This window comes from Podarcis erhardii (genome assembly GCF_964252035.2).
Source record: "Podarcis erhardii genome assembly, chromosome: 2".
NCBI classification, from domain to species: Eukaryota; Metazoa; Chordata; class Lepidosauria; order Squamata; family Lacertidae; genus Podarcis; species Podarcis erhardii.
The window spans coordinates 2,686,905-2,706,032 of NC_138498.1; the positions used below are offsets into that span (position 1 = coordinate 2,686,905).

Below are 19,128 nucleotides of genomic sequence, written 5' to 3' on the forward strand. Positions count from 1 at the left end.
GCCCCCCACTGAATACATCTCCCCCAAGAGCCCCTAAAATCGGGCGCAGACAATGGGTCTGCTTGGCTTACAAACAATGAAACTGCTGGTCTTTAAGGTATCACAGTCTTCTTTATTTCCCCCTCAAGTACTATAGAATTTATTAACCATCACTAAGGCACTTTTCAAAAGAAGAGGAAGGAGGAGGAGGAACATAAACAGTATAACATAACTTTGAGCACACCATTAGTGGGTTTTCCATCTTGAAAAGGCAGCCTGGCTGAAAGCTACAAGCAGCCAAACAAACCCCCAGGTACAGGAGCTCTTTCTAGTCCAGCTTTACAACAACTCAGAACTTCTATAGCACAAGCCTGTCTGCTCAGAAGTAAACCCCACTGAGTTCAAACTCCTAGGTAATCCTAACCCCACTTACCTGGGTGCAAACTCCAATGAATTAATTAGAAGTTGCTTCTGAGTAGATAGAGGGTACTGGTATTCAGTTAAGTCTATACTCTGATCAAACCCACTGAAATTAATGGACATGGCTAAGTCAGCTCCATTCATTGCAATGGATCTGCTCAACTTAAAAACCAAGTTGAATACCACCACACTTAGGACTGCATGGCAAGTCTGTGCAGGATTGCAGCCTCAGCCCAGGAAAATGACCACTCCCTGTTCTTACCTGAGGATGGGGCTGTGCATATGGGCCCGCTGGACTTGAACAACCTCTGCCATGAGCAGAGAGGCACTGAGGACCTTCACTGTCCACAAGAGCCTTCAGGCTCCACCCTGTCAGTCCAGGAGGGCTTCGGCACCACCAGCCAGGGCCTAGTCCACTGTTTATTTTCTAAAAACATCCCGATATTTCTTCTTTCTTCACCACAGCAAAGGGATTGTCCCCCCCCCCTTGCTTAAATGCTGGGTTGCTGCACAGGATGCAACCTGTGGTAGGGTTGTCAGGCCTTCTGTCCACAAGAGCTTGTGAGTTGAGGTTGGGAGGGGGCACAAGGTAGAAAAGGTTCACAACTGCTAGCAAAGGCAAAAAAGGAAGCGCACAAAAGCCATTTAAGGCAACCAGAGAGAGGGGGGAATATGTGCTTCAATGGATGCAGGCTGGCTTCAGCTGCTGGCTTGGCAGACTATCGGACACCACCACTGACTATTTTTGCCTGTGAAAAGCCATTTATCATTTATATCACAGGAACATCTATTGGCAGCCAGCAGAGGCCAAGGGCAGGCTGCTCCCCAGGGGTGATGGGGGCGAGCAGGGAATGCATGGAAACGGCCTGTTTGTTTTGGAAGGGGGGGGAGGAGGTTCAAAAAAGTAAATGAAGCCTTGCCTAAAATGACTAGCAGCCCAAGAAGCAACCTCTGCTCTTTTAGGACACTGAAATGCAGTAGGTTTGCAGGTTGCAAAACTAGTCAGAATTTCATCTTTGCATTCAGTTGCTGGAACACAAAATATAAAACAGGTGTGTTCAGTGATTTCATTGTTACTTTTTTTAAAAAAGAGAACAGAACAGTATGCACATGGTCAGAAGCACTTTGCACTAAGCTCATTTTTTTGTGGTTGGGGGGTGGATAATACCCTATTCCTCCCAAAGGACCAGAGACAGTGAAATAATTTTTGAAAACAAGAATGTGGAAAACAAGAGCTCACAGAATTTGCCTTTCCACATGTTGACGTATCAACTTACCTCTGCACATTCAGCATCCAACTCCTTCTGAGAACACTTTGCCAATCTAGCTGTTTGCTTACCTATTTCCCCCCTCCCACCCTCCGAGTTGCTCAGAGTGACAAACACACTTCTCCTCCCACATTTTACACTCACAACAAGCCTGTGAGGTAGGTGTAATGGTTGTAAGGGGTTACTTGTGCGTAAATTGCCTTCAGTTTAGTCAGTTTGTTTGCTCAACCATGTTTAGGGTTAGAGCTCGCCCTCCGTGACCTGTTAGTCACTTGCAGAATCCGTCAGTGGGCATTTCTTGAACCTCTTCCAGCATAAAAGCTGTTTGACCCCAAGTCTCCTCCTATGTTCCCTGCGCGGAACGCGTCTGCGCAAGTGAGGGGAAGGCAGGGGCGTGCCAGCACTCTCTCCACTAGATTCGGGTGAAGGGTCTTGGAGCCCTGTCACCAATTCCTCCATCTCCCTCTCATCTCTATTGGTGTTACACTGAATTCCTTCCCCCCTGCTGGTCCCCTCTCCGGCATCGCCCTGGAGCCCTGCCTCCGCCTCTCGCTCTGCTCGCTCTGATGTCAGTTCCCTGACAGTAGGTTAGAGTGAGGGACACTGACTGGCCCACATTCATCCCCTAAGCTTTGTGGCAGAGCAGGGATTTGAACCCCAGCCTTCCAATACCCTGTCTGGGTAACCCTCTCTTAACCAGCTGTGACCCCTCATACACACTGCCAAAAATGCCCTCCATGGTGCAATGAGGCGTCTATTGGCTACAACAGAAGGTTTCTTTCAAGCCTGATTTCAGTGCAAGGAGGGGACATGACCCTGTGGACACCAGAAAACACCTCTGGGGCACATGTGTGGTGGCACATTGGCCTCCAGTGTTGAGCAGCAATAGGCCTTGCAAGGCTGCAGCCTAAATCAGAGGTACTGGTTGTACTGTGAAATCCCTGAGTGTCAATTCTAGAAACTTCCTTTTCTTTCCATCCACTCTCAAGGGAACTTCCCTTGCAGCATTCCACTGGAGGGGGGGGGTGACAACAAGCAGAGCCCCAGAGGCAGGTCCAGCCCCACCAATGAGGTGGAGTGAAGCAAGGTCACAACAGTGGCTTCCCGCAACATCTCACAACAGTTTTCAAAACTCTTGCAAGAGTTCCACGAGATCTCCTGAGATCTTTCTGGAAGTCGCTGCTGCTGTGCAACCCTAGTAGACAAGGCTTCAGTGCGGGGAGAAGGCAGCTTCCCATTTCGCCTCAGGAGACACAAATCTAAAGTGCATTTTAAATCTCACTATCCCTCACCCACCCAGGCACTGGCCCAGACACTTGAGGCAACTTCTGAGTTGGTGCACCACAATTCACATGGCACAAATAGCTCTGTCCTCTTCACCGCTCCCTGGTGGTTGAAGTGATTGCCTCCTCTGTCGAATGATAGAATGATAGACTCATAGAATTGTAGAATTGGAAGGGACCCCAAGCATCATCTAGTCCAACCCTCTGCAATGCAAGGATCTCAGCTAAAGCATCCATGACAGGTGGCCATCCAACCTCTGCATTAAAACCTTCAAGGAAGGACAGTCCACCACCTCCTGAGGGAGGTAATTCCACTGTTGAACAGCTCTTACTGTAGAAAGTTCTTCCTGATGTTTTGTAGGAGTCTCCTTTCTTGTAACTTGAAGCCATTGCTTCTAGAGCAGGAGAAAACAACTTTACTCCATCTTCCATGTGACAGCCCTTGAGGTGTTTGAAGATGGCTCTCATATCTCCTCTCCTCTTTTCCAGCTAGCCATACCCAGCCTTCATAAGTCTTGGTTTCCAGACCCTTGATCATCTTGGTTGCCTTCCTCTGCACATGTTCCAGCTTGCCTGTTCCCCAATCACCACTACCATGTGCTGCAAGGTTGGGCTGTGGGTGGGTGTTCGAGGGGAAAGTTGCACATGAATTCTGAAAAGCAGAGGGAGATATCCTTCCCCACCCCCAGCTGCATTTTTAAGAGGAAATACCTAACCATTTTTCACTTCCTCTTTCTCATGATGAGTCAAAATGGTCCCTGAGGTGGATGGGTCCCTCTTCGAGCTGTCACCGCATTTCCCCTAGGGCAGATGACCTCCGAGTCAAACCACAGTTTGGAACATGAGTTCATTAGCAGCAATGAATGGGTGCTAATTGCAAATGCAACCGTATTAAGTTTGGCAGTTTCAAGTTTATGGGGTTATATTCAGTGTAGTGGAAAGCTGGATGTTCTGCCAGGGCAAGAACTTCTCCTTGTGTGACAGAATGTCTCCTCCTACTGTGCCCTCCATAAATCTGTTCTGGGGTATCTCCCAACATTCTGGAACGGATTTGGGAACAGGGCAGGGCAGAGAGGGGGGAATCCTCTTGGGCTTCTGCAGAACGTTAGCTGAATACTTCCCCTAGCTTTGTTTACCAAATACAATTAAAATAAATGATAGCCAAATTAGATCAATTTCTATGCATTCAGGAAATTTTCTGGTGCAAACTGGAGGGGGGGGAATCAATGCAAATGTTTGAATAGAAACATTTTCCGATTTGAAGTTTTGCGGAAAACCCATACCACTGCAGTCTAGTTTGAGAGATTTCACCAAAATCATACTCCTTTCACCCCACGTTGCCTCTCTGTGCTCTTCTGAGGTTACATGAGTGAAGGAGTCCTTTGATATCACCAGAATCATCTATCCTCTCTGCCTCCACCTGCTCAAAGCACCCCTCTCCTGCACCTAGTCTCCTCACAGCAGCCCTCTTCCTGCATTCAAGAGATGGATCAACCTGGGCAGGGGGCTCATGCATGCTGGTCCCTCCTCCAAGAATCCCCTCCCAACCTTTTGCACTATGAGCATGAAGGGCTACAGGGAGATTTTAACCGGATTCAGCTGAATGCAGTAAAAATCCCTGTTTCAGTTTGGAACTGATACGTGTACAGTTCTCAGTCATGGGGAGGATTCTCGCCACATTCAAGTCAATGTGGCTAGAATGTCCCTTCAGATCTTCATGCTCAACTTGTGAAAGGTCAAGAGGAGGGGCAAAATCACACCAGGATAGGGGTAGTGATGTCATGCATAGCCCCACAATGACTCTCAGGGTCCCTACTTTAAAATTCTATGATTCTACTTAGTTGAGATTCCTGCATTGCAGGGGGTTGAACCAGATGACCCACAGGGTCCTTCCAGCTCTAAAATTCCCTCTGCCCATTTTAACACCTGAGAGGGTCTGTAGGGAAGGAGTTAAAACATGGGTTCTAAATGAAACCTCAGCCCATAATCTGACTTCTGCATTTTGGATTAGTTGAGGCTTCTGAGTCATCTTCAAGGGCAGCCCCACACAGAGCGCATTGCAATAATGCAGCCTGGAAGTTCTTCCTTGTTGAGGAGTGTAGGTTTAGGGCTTTCAGCACTAATGCAGCATCCTGAACTGGGGCCAGAAACAAACTGGCATCCAGTGAGGAAGAGGGATGGGGAAGGAGGAGAAGCCAAGGGACCATCTAGCCCAGCATCTGCTTTCTGCCTGTGGTCAGCCAGATCCTCTAGGAAGCCCACAAGCAGCATGTGATGAGGTCGTCCCTCACCTCATTTGCCCCCTGCATCTGATATTTAGATACAGTCAGCTTCCAGCTTATGCAAATTTAACTTGTGTGAATTCAGTTTTATGCTCTTGGAGGAAAATAAATTAAAAGGGGGGCAAGCCTCTGGCAGGGAAACTTTTGTAATCCCACCTGCCATTGCACACAGCTTGGGGAAGCATTTGGAGATGCAGAGAATGTACATTTTGACTATACGTGATTTTGGCTTTATGCGCTATCCCAGGAATTAACCTCCATATAAATTGAGAGTCAACTGTATATGCTGCGTCCAATACTGGTGGTAATAAACTGCCATCATGTCTAGTAGCCACTGACAGACATCTTCACTGAATTTGTCTAATCCACTTTAAACCCATCTAAGCTACTGGCTGTCACCACAGTAAGTGGCATTGAATTCCGTAAGTGAAACACGTACTGTGTGAAAAAGCTCTGGTGATGCCTGTTGAGACTCTGGCCAATATGGGAGTGGAGCAATACATGGGAAAAATGTGAACTTACTTCAAGTTACATAACTGAATAGGCTTTGCTATTGCACTAGGTTAGTTGTTACATGCGATCTCAGAAATTGTTGCATAAGTATTTTGCCATCAATGTTTGACTTCATTGGTTGAGAAGCGCTAGTTTTTGAGCTGCAGTTAATCAGCCTCCCTGGCTACAATGGTCATTAAATTACTAGAAAGAGCAGCGCCAAGTCTCACATGTGTTTGGCAGTTGCAACATCAGATATGAAACGATCCTTATTGGTGTAGCAAAATGCCATATTAAGTGAGGGAACTGCACTCTGCACATGCTTAAAATTTTCTTCTTTTAATCAATTGTTGCTCTGCATCATGGTCCAGGTTTAAGCTCCACCACTGCAATCTGGCTGAAATCAATCTCTGTCACTCTGCATTTGTGTTGGATGTTTTAAGCTTGTCTTTAAAATGTGCTGTGTATATGCTATGAATACTGAGACTGCAGCAGAAGACTTTAAATCCCATACCTTAAGGAGCATCTTAACATAGGCTGCATTTTGATGCAAGCAACTCCTGCCCTGCCGCCCCCGTCCCGGACCAGACTATTTGTAAAAGCTGCTAAGCTAGAGAGCAAAGAGCAGGTGGATACCTTGAGAGCCATTCCACTTCTGCAAAACCTTTAATGAAAAATACCTGCTTCCCCCCTTTAGAGCACATTCTCCGACACTCAGTTTTAAAAGAAAGAACAGGGTTCCAGGCTTTTGAAGAAACCAATTTGTATACTTCTCCAGCAGGAATCTATCACAACAGGATTTCGTCTGAGCTAAGGCATAACCCCCAAAGTAAACCTCAGTGCTTATTGTTAGCCTTTGGTTAACTCCACATCTATTCCTCAACCCATCATCTCCTAATGTAGATTCTCAAGCCGAGAGATCCACGTGCAGCCTGATCTATTTAAAGTACAACTACAAGCTTCTCTTGTGGAAACAAGAACAGAAGAAGAACCATGCTGGATCAGGCCAAGGGCCCATCTTGTCCAGCACCCTGTTCCCATAGTGGCCAACCAGAGGCCTGGAGACACTTACAAGCAGGACCTCAGTGCAACAGCACTCCCACCCACATGGCATTCCCAGCAGCTGCTATTCCAAAGCACACAGCCTCTGGCAGCGGAGGAAGAATATAGCCAGTCTGGTTAGCCACCGTTGATATCCTGATCCAACATGAATTTGTTGGCCACAAGGGTGTGATTTCCAGCAGAGAAGTGCTGGGTGGAGGGGGGTAAGGGAGGGCACTTAACCCCTTCCCAGCCTGCTCGTTTTTCCATCACAACTCTGCAGCCCTCAATCAGCTGCTTTTCTTTCTACCCAGGTTCTAGGCTCTCGTTGCATCACAAACACAGTTCTAGAATCTGGGCAAGGTGTGTATGTGAACAGCAAACAGAATTGCAGGGGAGGCCAGGAGGCAGATGGAAGGTTCAGTGCCCCTTAGGGGGGTAAGTATGCATTAAAGAAGGAGATGCATCATCCAAGGAGAGCACAGGCAGCATGAAATTGCACAGGCTAAGGCAGAGGTTCCCAAACTTGCCGTATTTGGCCTACCACTCCCTTTTCAGAAAAAGCAACTCAGCGCCTCCCTGGAAATCTGCCTTCTTTAAGCAAACAAACAGAAAGATGCCGTGATAAATCTGCTTTCTTTTATGTATCTATGTTGCTACATTTATATTGGTAAGCGTCGTTACACAACAGATATGTATGAACACTTTTCCAAAACTAGATGAGGACCAGGTCCCAGGAATAAAAACCCATGAAGCAGAGAGGAGTGAAAACTGCCACCTCAGTCTGATCCACCCCGGGGGCAGTGCCTGTGCCACAGCCCGCCTGCCACTGGCCAAATAGGTAGGCAAACTGTGGTCCACTTCCCAGGCCTGGGGGAAGCCAAAAAGGGTTCACCCAACCCCAGAAAAACCCCTTGCCTCCAGCACGACCGCCAGATACAGGGGAGGCATTGTCACCATCCCACAACAGTGCCCAACCTAACGGTAAGTGTCATTACACAACAGATGAAATATGTACAAACTGGGGTTTTTTTTTCAAAATTTTCTTCTCTTCTCTTCTTTCTCTTCTTTCTTTATGCTTCCACCACCCTCTTATTTTTATTCAATGCCCCCAACTGCACCTGAGGCTACTACCACCCCCCTGGATCATTCCAATGCCCCCCAGGGGGTGGTATCACTCACTTTGGGAAACACTGGGCTAATGCATGTTTACGGCTGCAAATTTGCAAAGAATTACTGCAATTTAAATTGAAATACAGTATATCTCACAATGGAAGTCTGCAAGCAGGGTACCTCTTCAGCCTGGCTGTGTGGATGCTGTTAGCTCTTGAAGGCCAACTTTGTTAAGGTTCTTTATTTAAAATTATTTAAAACCAGACCTGGACCAGACAGTCCTTCACACACATGCCTCCAAGCATAGGACAGCACTTCCTCTTAATAACTTCCTCTTAATAACTATTGGCTCTTGCTCCTTCGTCAACCCACACTCTTGCTCATGTTGCTATGCAAAGTGCTGTGTAACTCTTGAGTTTTAAAAAGAGCAAGAAGGGCATCTAGAGTCACCCTTCCCCAGCCATCAGAATATTGCCACCACAACTCTCTCAGGAAGTTGGGTTTCTAGGTGTTCTGCTGCCAAAACATTTCATGGCCATGACCAGCAAAACAAGGGCACATTTTGTACATGAACTGTACTGCTGAAATTTAAACACATCAGTTTCCTAATGCCTCTGGGGGGGGGGAGTGGCACACACCAAAGGGTGACTCAATTGTGGTTTCTCAATCACTCAATTTCCACTGCAGCTGGTATGGAAAGCAAGTGTGTGAGCTGGGAGTAGGGGTGTTGGATCTGGAGAGGTGGAGAGGGAGGGGGCAGGAAGGCCCAGCATGGAATCATCTCGGAGAGACAAGAGCCGTTCTCTGCATACGCTGCCAGGCTAGTAACATTTCAGTCAATCAATCAAAAGGTTGTGAGCTGATGCAGTGCTGCAGACCTTCTATGAATGAAAATGGGGTGGGTGGGGTTGAGGAAACCACAATTATTTTGCCTCCATTGGTATCCAGTGTATCTTTTTTTCCTCTGGGAATGTGAATGGGGGATGCACACGTGAAGAAGAGGAAGAGGGAGGACCATCCTTCGCTGTGGAAACTATCTGAGAGTATCTATACCACAGGCTTAGAGATTTTCAAGGCAGCAGTGCCATTCTGGAAGCACCCTCCCTGCATCCAATCCAAGAAGTAAAAACTGTTTGACCAGCTGTGTCCACAGGACAAATGATGCCTCGATTGCACCACTCTCAGCTCCATTAAAAACAGAAGCGAAAGGATTGCCTGCTTCCAGCCTTTCATTACACCAGCTCAGGAAAATCTTTCAACTCATCTTTTCACCCTCATTCACAGCTCTCTGTAAATCTTCACCAGGGAATAAAAGCAAGTCCTGGGAGTCTTACTCACAAGGAAGAGAGGAGCTCACGGACTAGAGGGGATCTCCCCCACCTGGTGTCCAGTACAAGGCGCAGAAAGCAAGTACTGCATCATCCTTGAAGAAGAAGCAGATAGGACAACCATTTGCATCCATTGCCAAAAGGAGGGGAGGCATCTCACCCCCCCCCCCAAAAAAGGACTAATAGGTTTCACACAGCCATCTGAGAGGATTGACTTGACATATGATGCAACCACCTGTATGATGGTTTGGAGTGGTAAATATATTCTTCTTAATATACTTTACACTGTTGCTTTAAAGAGAGAGTGTGTGTCTCTCCCCGCCCACCTGAGATATTTTCTCCTCACCTGGCTCACCTTGGAAAACCTACTTAATAGCAGCACAGAAAGGAAAAATGTGGGGGGTGGAGAACAAGAGGTTTTGCTCCCCTCTCTCATGCACAAAAAATTAAAAGAACGCTAGAGTGCCCTACTTTGCAGAGGACAGTCCTCTACTGGCAGGGCTGTCATGGGTACATAAGAAGAGTGCTGCTGGATGGGACCACAAAGGCTACCCCAGGGAAACCCACAAGCAGGCCAGCGAGGCAAGAGCCCTCCCTCCATGGTTGTTCTGAATTAATGGTGTTCAGAGGCATGATGCCCCTGCTGCTGGAGTTAAATATAGCCATCATGAAGAGCAGTCTCTTAGGGGGTTGTCCTTTGGCAGAGATTTGTAGGAGTCCTCTATTTGTCCAAGTCCAGTTTGACTCATAATAAGAGAGAGCCTGATATGGGGTAGGAGGTTAAAGTTGCCAGTCAGCAGGGAACATCTGGACAGCAGACTGAGCAGGCACAGAGGTCACCATCTCTCTCTATGGTGAGCTGTATTGCATTAATAATTATTTACAAATTTGCATCCTATACATTTAAACTAGCTCATGTGAATCAGTGGCCTCCTTTTCCTTTTTCGTGATGCATGTGGACACCTGAACCCAAACCCTGCTTTATATGTGGACGGTGTTTAACATATACCATGGCCATGTCTACTTCAGCACTGAAAACTCACTAAATAGGAAGCTAGTTTGGGAGTTTGACAGAGCTCTTCCTCAGGCAGGATGTTAAGCAAAAATGCTGCTGGTTTAAGGCAGGGCACTTACCTAGGTGGTACTTTACTCAGAGTTGCAGGCCAACAGGCAAGCAACCAGTGCTTGATTTGTTTTCCTCCAGGAGAAGAGAGAGCAAGGGCTAGTGAAGTCAATAGCTCAATAGCTTCTTGTTGCTCTTCCTTTCCAGGGACGCAGGCCAGCCAAATGAGATCAAGCCTTTTTCTCCCACTGGGGACAGATTCCAGCTGCCAGAAATAGGTTCAAGGTTCCCCCCATCCTCCCTTAGGACATTTCATTGCTCAGACTTGACCACCAGCTGCTGATGACTCTGCATCATAGCAGCTGTGCAGAGGAGACTGAGGGGCAGCCACTTCCTACTCAGGGAGTTCTCACGGACTCCGCTGACCTCAACATCCAAGGAAAGGAGCCAGATTGTTGGACAAGGGTGTGGAAAAGGAAATGGGAGGAGGGAGACTCTCACTGATGGCTGCTTCATAGCAGCAGCAGGAAAAGCATCTCCTCTCACAAATGTGCCAGGGTTGCCACAATCACTAACAGTTGATTCACATGACCATTTCATGAACTTGCTCCTCCAGTTCCCTTTCAATCTGGGCAGAATCAGTACTTTGGTGGTTAAACACAAAGCTTTCCCTCGATGCAACAGGCCAAACCAGAGGCAGCACAAGCAGGTTGATGCAACATGTGCATGCTAGAAGCCTATAAAGCTTTAGCTGAGATTCCTGCATTGCAGGAATTGTACACTGCGGTGTATGGGGTGTTAGGGAACACATTGTGCTCCTTCTGGGGCAGTTTCTCCACCTTTTGTCCGCACCTGCACTCAGCTCTCACCTGTGACTCCTAGACATTGACAACATGCAACAGCAGTCACATTCTGGGAAACAGCTTTGACAGACTGGCTAAACCAGGTGAGGGGAGCCAATGGGTCTCAAACCCTTGGTGAGTTAGAAACTTCCCCTGCATGCAAAGATGGGCTCTGACAGATTGACGAGACCAACAGAGGGTCTAACAGGAAGGTGGGTTCTGCATGTGCTGTAGAGGGAAGCGGGGGCAGATGGAGCTCATCCACCTACGAAGGTAGCCCATCTAGGAGAAAGAAACTCTGATCCTAAACCTCCATTGTCTTGTATGATATCTTTGGGAGAAGAAAGGGCTAAGGAGTAAACCCTACACAAATCCAGAGTGGAGTCCCTATGATGGTTGGGTGGTACCTTGTACGTCTCCTTCCAGCAACTCCTGCAGCCCAGCTGGTGACAAACGTCTTGCTCTGCTTTCCTTTGGACCACACCAGCGAGGCTGAGAGGGAGGACTTGTCTTCTGGGAAGCCCAGGTCCTCCATACATGCTGCCCAGGCTTGCGCCCCGAGGAGGTCACTCCAGTGCTACTAACACACCCCGAAAGGTGCACTCCATTGTCTCTCAAGACAGACGGATGCCAACAACAGCCAACCCTGGGCTAGTTCTGCAAACACTCAGACACTTCTAGCTATCTTCCCTCCGCGCAAGCAAGAGGTGTTATCAGAGTTCAAGGACAGGTAAGATATACTTAAGGAGGATGCAAAGTAGAGCAGGAAGGGGGTGTGGCTGAGGAGGTGATGTAACCTGTGGAGAGTCCTGATGGAGAGGGACACAGTTGGATCCAGGTCTGAGGTTCCTCACTCTTCCTATTAAGTGTAGGAGGCAGGGAGTCAGTTTCAGTAGTAAACGGAGGTTGAGGGAAGGGGGGTGCACATAAAGATAGGTTTGTTTTTTTCAAATGCACATTATATGAGGAAATGTAATGGAAAGAATTGGAAAATGTGTATTTTACAAAAACTAAAACTATGCAAAATGTGTACTATTTAAAAGAGGACTTTTACAGACTTCCTGGTTAGCGCCATCGGCGAATGGCGGAGTTCCTCTGACCGGAGGAACTGGCTCCGTGGAAACTGGGTCTTCCCGCCGTGGCGAAGGCAGGGACCCGCTAGAAATCCCAGGTGGAGGAAGCCTGGGAACGTGGGGTTCGGCAGAGCACCAGGAGTGCCTCCCCTACTCACGGGGAACCCCATTTTGGGGCTCTGGAGTGAAGTAGGGTGAGCGGCGCGGTGCTGCGAACTGATTGCTACTTTCACAGTGGGAAGCCGCATAGCCATTGCCGGAGAGCGCTGACTTTTTCCTGTCGACAATTGGACTCTAAACAAGTACCCGTGAGTAGAAACAGAAAATTGGATCAAGAAACATCCTAATTTGGCACTGAAGCGGGAAGGTTCAAAACAGGAAGTCCGCCTTCCGCTTTTTGTAAACAGACTGAAGCAAAAAACTTGTAAGCTAATAGCCCGGAAAATTGTTTTGTAAAGGTCGAAATTTCCTTCATTTATAACCACTAAAACCCCTTTGGAAGCAGGAGAAAAGGGGGAAAATTTTGACTGTTTAAGCCTGCAGGAGAGGGAGTAAAGAAAAATAAGTTTCCACCGTCTCAAACCTGGGAACGGGGGTCAGAGACAGAAATCGTTGGAGACGTCCATTGACTGTGAATGGAGCATTTTGACAGATAGCTAAAAAACTGATTCCAATGTTGCCTTTTGCATTCTAAAGAAACAAAATATTTGAAAATTGAAAGTAACTTTCTTTTGTTGGACATGTTTTAAAAAGACGGACACAAATAGAAATTGTCTCGATTAAGATCGTGGAAACAGACTGCGACCTTGAATAAAAATGTGTTTGGAAGAAGTCTTGGTGCTTGCTTTTTGCAAGACGAGCGCCTTGTTGGAGCAGTTGCATGAGAAGATGGATTTGATGAATGAGAAGTTGGATTTGATGACTGTTGTAGTCAGGGAATGTGGACAAACAGGGAATACCCACACAGAAATCATACAGAGACCAACTCAGGAAACTGGCTCGACTGGGCAAATGCAAAGGCAGATGACAATGGAGGAGGTTGCGATTGTACCTCAAGCAATACAAATGGAGAGATCCGAGGCCCTGCAGGAGTATAAGCCGCTGTTTTGGAAGATTGAATTTGGAATGGGCCAGAGGGAGTCTGGAGCTGAGGAGGCTCTTAACTTTGGAGGGACTTTGAAATATGCTGTTAAATATTTTTTGGATTGTACTGATGACTGTGGGGAATGGGCCGGTCTGATGAGGGGAGATGGAGATAATTATGGGTTGAAATCCCCCAGAGACCTACTCCTCAATGAGTATAAACAAGAAGAAGAAGATCTGCAGAAGGGGCATGGAAGAGATTTAAGAGCCTCGGACAAAAGATTACCAGGGTGATGGACTAGATGGAATGGACGGTAAGGACTGACATAACCCGAGACCAGGAAGAAGGGACGTTGGATGAAAATTGGAAGAGTCTATAAAGAAAAAAATTTATTTTGGGAACTAGTGTAAAATTAATGAATATTAGGGAAAATGTTGGAATGAAACTGTCTGGCTTTAGTAGAAATGATATAAGGAGTTATAAGCATTAAGGAGTTATAAGCATTAAGTTTTAAGCTTTAAGGTATTTTACGGTAAGATAAGGTTAAATAAAGTAACACAAATTGAATAACAGAATATGTTGAAAGATGGAAAGGATTTGCTGGGTTAATTAATAGGTAAGGATTTGCTGAAACTGCTAATTGAATTAGAATACAAAAAAGGGAGGTGTGAGGAGGTCAGAGAAACAAGTAAATGAAAGACAAGACATGGAAAGATTGAAATGTTTTTAATTGCCTTTATTTTCTGTATTTTGTTGTTGTTTTTTCTTTTTCTTTTTCATTTCTGTAATGTTTTTGAAACTTTCATAAATATTATTTTTTAGAAAAGAGGACTTTTACAGTATTTTTTCAAAAAAGAATCTAGATAAAACAGGATGGAACGGACCTCTGATTGAGCACCAGAAAATCTGAAATGGGATGTGTTTCAGCTGCTTAGTCCACCCTTAAAGAGGGAGCATTCTTCAGAAAGATGTACCATGTGGTGTTTTTGAAGATACAGAGCCTAGCTCTTAAACTTGTCCCTAGTGGGTCATAGAATCATAGAATCATAGAGATGGAAGAGACCACAAGGGCCATCGAGTCCAACCCCCTGCCAAGCAGGAAACACCATCAGAGCACTCCTGACATATGGTTGTCAAGCCTCTGCTTAAAGACCTCCAAAGAAGGAGACTCCACCACACTCCTTGGCAGCAAATTCCACTGTCAAACAGCTCTTACTGTCAGGAAGTTCTTCCTAATGTTTAGGTGGAATCTTCTTTCTTGTAGTTTGGATAAATTGCTCCGTGTCCGCTTCTCTGGAGCAGCAGAAAACAACCTTTCTCCCTCCTCTATGTGACATCCTTTTATATATTTGAACATGGCTATCATATCACCCCTTAACCTCCTCTTCTCCAGGCTAAACATGCCCAGCTCCCTTAGCTGTTCCTCATAAGGCATCGTTTCCAGGCCTTTGACCATTTTGGTTGCCCTCCTCTGGACACGTTCCAGTTTGTCAGTGTCCTTCTTGAACTGTGGTGCCCAGAACTGGACACAGTACTCCAGGTGAGGTCTGACCAGAGCAGAATACAGTGGCACTATTACTTCCCTTGATCTAGATGCTATACTCCTATTGATGCAGCCCAGAATTGCATTGGCTTTTTTAGCTGCCGCGTCACACTGTTGGCTCATGTCAAGTTTGTGGTCAACCAAGACTCCTAGATCCTTTTCACATGTACTGCTCTCAAGCCAGGTGTCACCCATCTTGTATTTGTGCCTCTCGTTATTTTTTTTTTGCCCAAGTGCAATACTTTACATTTCTCCCTGTTAAAATTCATCTTGTTTGTTTTGGCCCAGCTCTCTAATCTGTCAAGGTTGTTTTGAATTGTGATCCTGTCCTCTGGGGTGTTAGCCACCCCTCCCAGTTTGGTGTCATCTGCAAATTTGATCAGGATGCCCTTGAGTCCATCATCCAAGTCGTTGATAAAGATGTTGAATAAGACCGGGCCCAAGACAGAACCCTGTGGCACCCCACTAGTCACTCTTCTCCAGGATGAAGAGGAACCATTGATGAGCACCCTTTGGGTCACAGGAGAAGTGGACAATGAGATCAAATCTTCCTGCTTTGGGGGCAGTTGCCACAACAATTTCATTGGGAAGGAAGTCATTCAGAAGTGCTTTTTGTCTTTTCATTCCAGACCCCTCCGGCAGGCAGATCCTGTTGCTCATCAACAGGGTCATTACATAGGGAGATTTCAAACCTAATGAAGAGATTATTAGAAAATAAAGAGCATTTTTTCCAGAGGCAGCTTCCTGCCAGCTTCTCCGGTCTGCAGCTCCCTGCCACCGCTCCCTCCCTATTAGCACTAATCAGAACTGTCAGTCGCATGCAATAAACTTGCAATGCTATTTAGTTAACTGCATCTCAGACCCAACTGGGAGCTAATAGCATCACGCAGCAGAGCCCCTGAGCAGCGCCAGAGCCAGATGTGTGATTCACTTGGGCACATTCACTTTCCGTGGGTGTTGGTTATTTTTTTCAGGGTGCCAGGACTTTTAATTGCAAAATTCAGTACAGACATGATTTTTATGCCGCCATCCAAATTCTAATTCTTTGCTTAGGAAAGCTGCATTCCACATCATATACGTATATTTAAAGCACATGCATTTGCATGTGCTCGATTGCTTTGCAAAAAAATATTTTGCTTCTGCCAAAAACCCAGCTAGCCCCTGGAAAACCCTCTCCAGCATCTTTACCCATTCCGTTTGTGGAGTTTTTGACCAGACATGGGCCACACACTTCCAAATCATTGCCTTAGCTTAAGGACTATTAAGGGGAACTCACTGGCCTACCCCAACCCTGCAGAAAGCAGGATTGACTCCCCCCTGCATCAGCTGAGGCACAGGGAGTTCAGTTGCCATGACCCCTGTATCCAGCAGTGATCTGGACACAGGGTCGGATGCCACAGGAGCACCAAGTGGGGAGATGGGTCTGTGCTCACAGCCAGCTGCAGAGAATAGGGAGAGCGTTGTGGCTGAGCTGGTTGGGCAGGGAGTCCCAGAGGAACTTCCCATTCCACCAGGGCCTATAGGGCCAGGACTTCGTACCTCATGGACACCTTTCCCTGAGCCTGAAAAACCAGGAACCATCCACTGTACACACCAATCTAGAAGCACTGGGAGTACACCAGGAGGGGGACTATGGAACAAAGGAATAGGGCCTGTCTTCAGGCCAGAGGGCTGGCCATTAATGTTTTGAAGTTTTCTCAAGAGAGTGGAGCCTGGAGGAGGCAGTCTGGAGACAGGCATGAAAGGGCAAAGTCTCCTCCCAACCTTTGTTGGAACAAGTTGTTTACTGGGAGCTGTCCATGGTCCTCCAGCCTTGCCACTTTCCCTGAGAGTTCCAGCATCGGAACATGACATGATATCAATCCTGCTCAGTCACTACCCCCACAACCCTGTGGGCCAACTTTGATAGCTAGGCACAACCCCCCACCCGTTGATCACCTGACATCATTATGTCATCAAATAAGTGACATGTGGGTGCCCCTACCTATCTATCAAAACTGCCCTGTGGTGTGGGAGGAGATAAAAGATCTGGCCCACCAGGCCAGAAAGGTTCTGCACCCCAATAGAACAGCTTAACAGGGAGAAGCATGCCAAGACCCAATCAGATGCCACTAGCCCCTATAAAGCAGCAATAGTCCCCCCGCCCGCCCGCCCCAAGCAGCAGCACACCCAGAGAGGCTGCTTCTTGCAAACTAGCTGCAAAAACTCATGTCTCCCCTCCAGCCTTTCGCTGGCCTCTTTCCAAACTGCTTCTGGCCTAAACCCAGACAGGTAGACTGTGACCCACATTCCTAACTCTAGGAATAGCAACTGAGCATCAGTGTCCATTAAAGCAAGCAAGCCTTAGCTAGCAAGCTACAGAGAAATCTGCGTGCTGCAGGTATCAAAACAATGTTCTTAGTTTAGTTTAGTTTAGTTTATTTTTTTAAAATCTATATAGTTCCAGGAAAATGGGCATTTTGTCTTAAGATGTCCTTGGTAGAGCCACCAGTAGCTCTGTGTGAGGCTAAGTGGGTTGGGCACTCTGTGGTGGGAGTTTAAATGGCATTGAGGGCAGCAGAAGGGCAGGTGGATCAATCTGATCCAAGGGGCACAATCTGTCATTAAATTCTCTTTCTCAGGCTCCAGTGAATAAACAGGAGCATGCATGAGGATGGTAAGTGTCCGTTTCAATTGCTTTGGGTAGCAAAACAGCCCAGCAGATCAGGGAAGGGGAGCCTGTAGCCTTCCAGATGCTGTTGGACTCCAACTCCCATCAACCTCCAGCCACAATGATCAACTGTCAAAGATGGTGAAAGTAGTCCAACAACATCTGGAGGTCCACAGCTTCCCCAACCCTGTAGAAGATGATCCCCTCTGTTACCTAGGAAAATGGTGTCATTTTGGATTTTACCCCTCATGCACCAAAATGGATTAAAACTTACCCCGAGTGGGGCTTTTCAACCACCAGATCCATTTTTAAAAGCCTTGTTTCTTACCAACCCAGACCACCACACAGTGTAAAATGGATATACCAATTTCATCTGACCAACACTGCAGGGGGTTGGTATCATGGGAGTGCTTGATTTGCAAACTTTTCATTGAAATATAAAAAATGAGATACTGGCAACAGCTTTTTTCATAAAAATAAAGTGTAAATCTGGATCAAACTGGGGTAGGTTGGGGAAATACAGGCTGGCTTTTTGATGCCAACACACACACATGCAAGAAGAGAACTCATCTCACAAGAAATGTCCCCCTGGGGGCACCCACTGAGTCAGAAGCTCCAGTGCTACCAGCTATGGAAGCAGACCGTGTTTCTGGCTTGAAAACCGATGCTTGTAATCTGTGGATTACTCCAAGGGTGTCAGGCAGAAGCCTCATGAAACAGATTCCGCAGCACCAGAGCTCATAGAACCAGAGCCAGAATCCTCATGGGAATCTTTTCCCAGATGCAAGGGACCAAGTGCCTCCCACATTACTGTCAAATCTGAGGACAGACCATTTAGGAGGCTCTAGTTCCCCACAAGGGGATGGAGCCTAAGAGAGGTGGGCTGGGAGCAGAGGCTCAAAAGAAGCCAGTTCACATCCAGCTTCTGTCTGAGCAGGGATCTCTCCTTGCTCAGTGGGATCTTCTGCAAGACCAGGGCAGGGCAAGGGGTGGCAGTGTAGCTTCACACTGCTTAGAGAGGGAAGCATTAAAGGCACAACCAGGTTCTCAATAAGAGCACTTGGAAAGGGGTTGATGTGTTTACAACAGTGCCCTCTGCACCCACATCCTGCCAGCTAGGACAGGATCTGTACACTGTGCAGAGAGAGAAAATGTGACCTTGAAAAGCAGCCACCCGAGATTTCCGCCATCGACCTCTTTGTTGATCTCTCTCTCCAACATGCCATCAAAAGCTCCCTACGATGGGTAATTGCAATAGATTTTGCAACAGCAGTTTGGGCTGCTGAGAAAGCTGATGAAACTGGACATGTAATTATCTGATGTTTTGTGCCCTGCACACTCATTGTAAAGCCACTTAATACAGATTTCCTTTCTTGGTAAAAATAAAAACCCAACAGCAGCAAGGGGAGTGAGTAGGTGTCCTACCTTTGAAAGAGAAAAACCATACAGATTCACGGCCTTCCCTATCCCTAGGCTCAAGTCAGGCTAAAATTCATTAGCCATTGCACAGTCACAGTTACGCTGCAGACTGTGCAGTGCCGGCTCCCTGTTTCAGGAGCCTGGAGGCAAGATGCCTTCAGTGGCCCACTGCTGTCACCAGTGCCAAGCCTGGAATCATATGAAGCCAACTGAGTCAGAAAACTGATAACAGGAACATAAGAAGCTAC

At 46.9% G+C, this 19,128-nt stretch overlaps 1 protein-coding gene across 6 annotated transcripts in view; it reads right to left on the reverse strand.

The window, feature by feature from the left end:
- The window catches only part of PDE1B (phosphodiesterase 1B), a 144,168-nt gene that overhangs the window by 66,175 nt on the left and 58,865 nt on the right, over positions 1-19,128 (reverse strand). The window contains exon 1 of one of the 6 annotated variants that reach the window (XM_081851750.1): positions 662-680. The exons of the other annotated variants lie outside the window; for them this stretch is intronic. The gene's annotated coding sequence lies outside the window, so the exon portion shown is untranslated. Of the gene's footprint in view, positions 1-661; positions 681-19,128 lie in introns of those variants that run through there. 6 annotated transcript variants of the gene reach the window in all.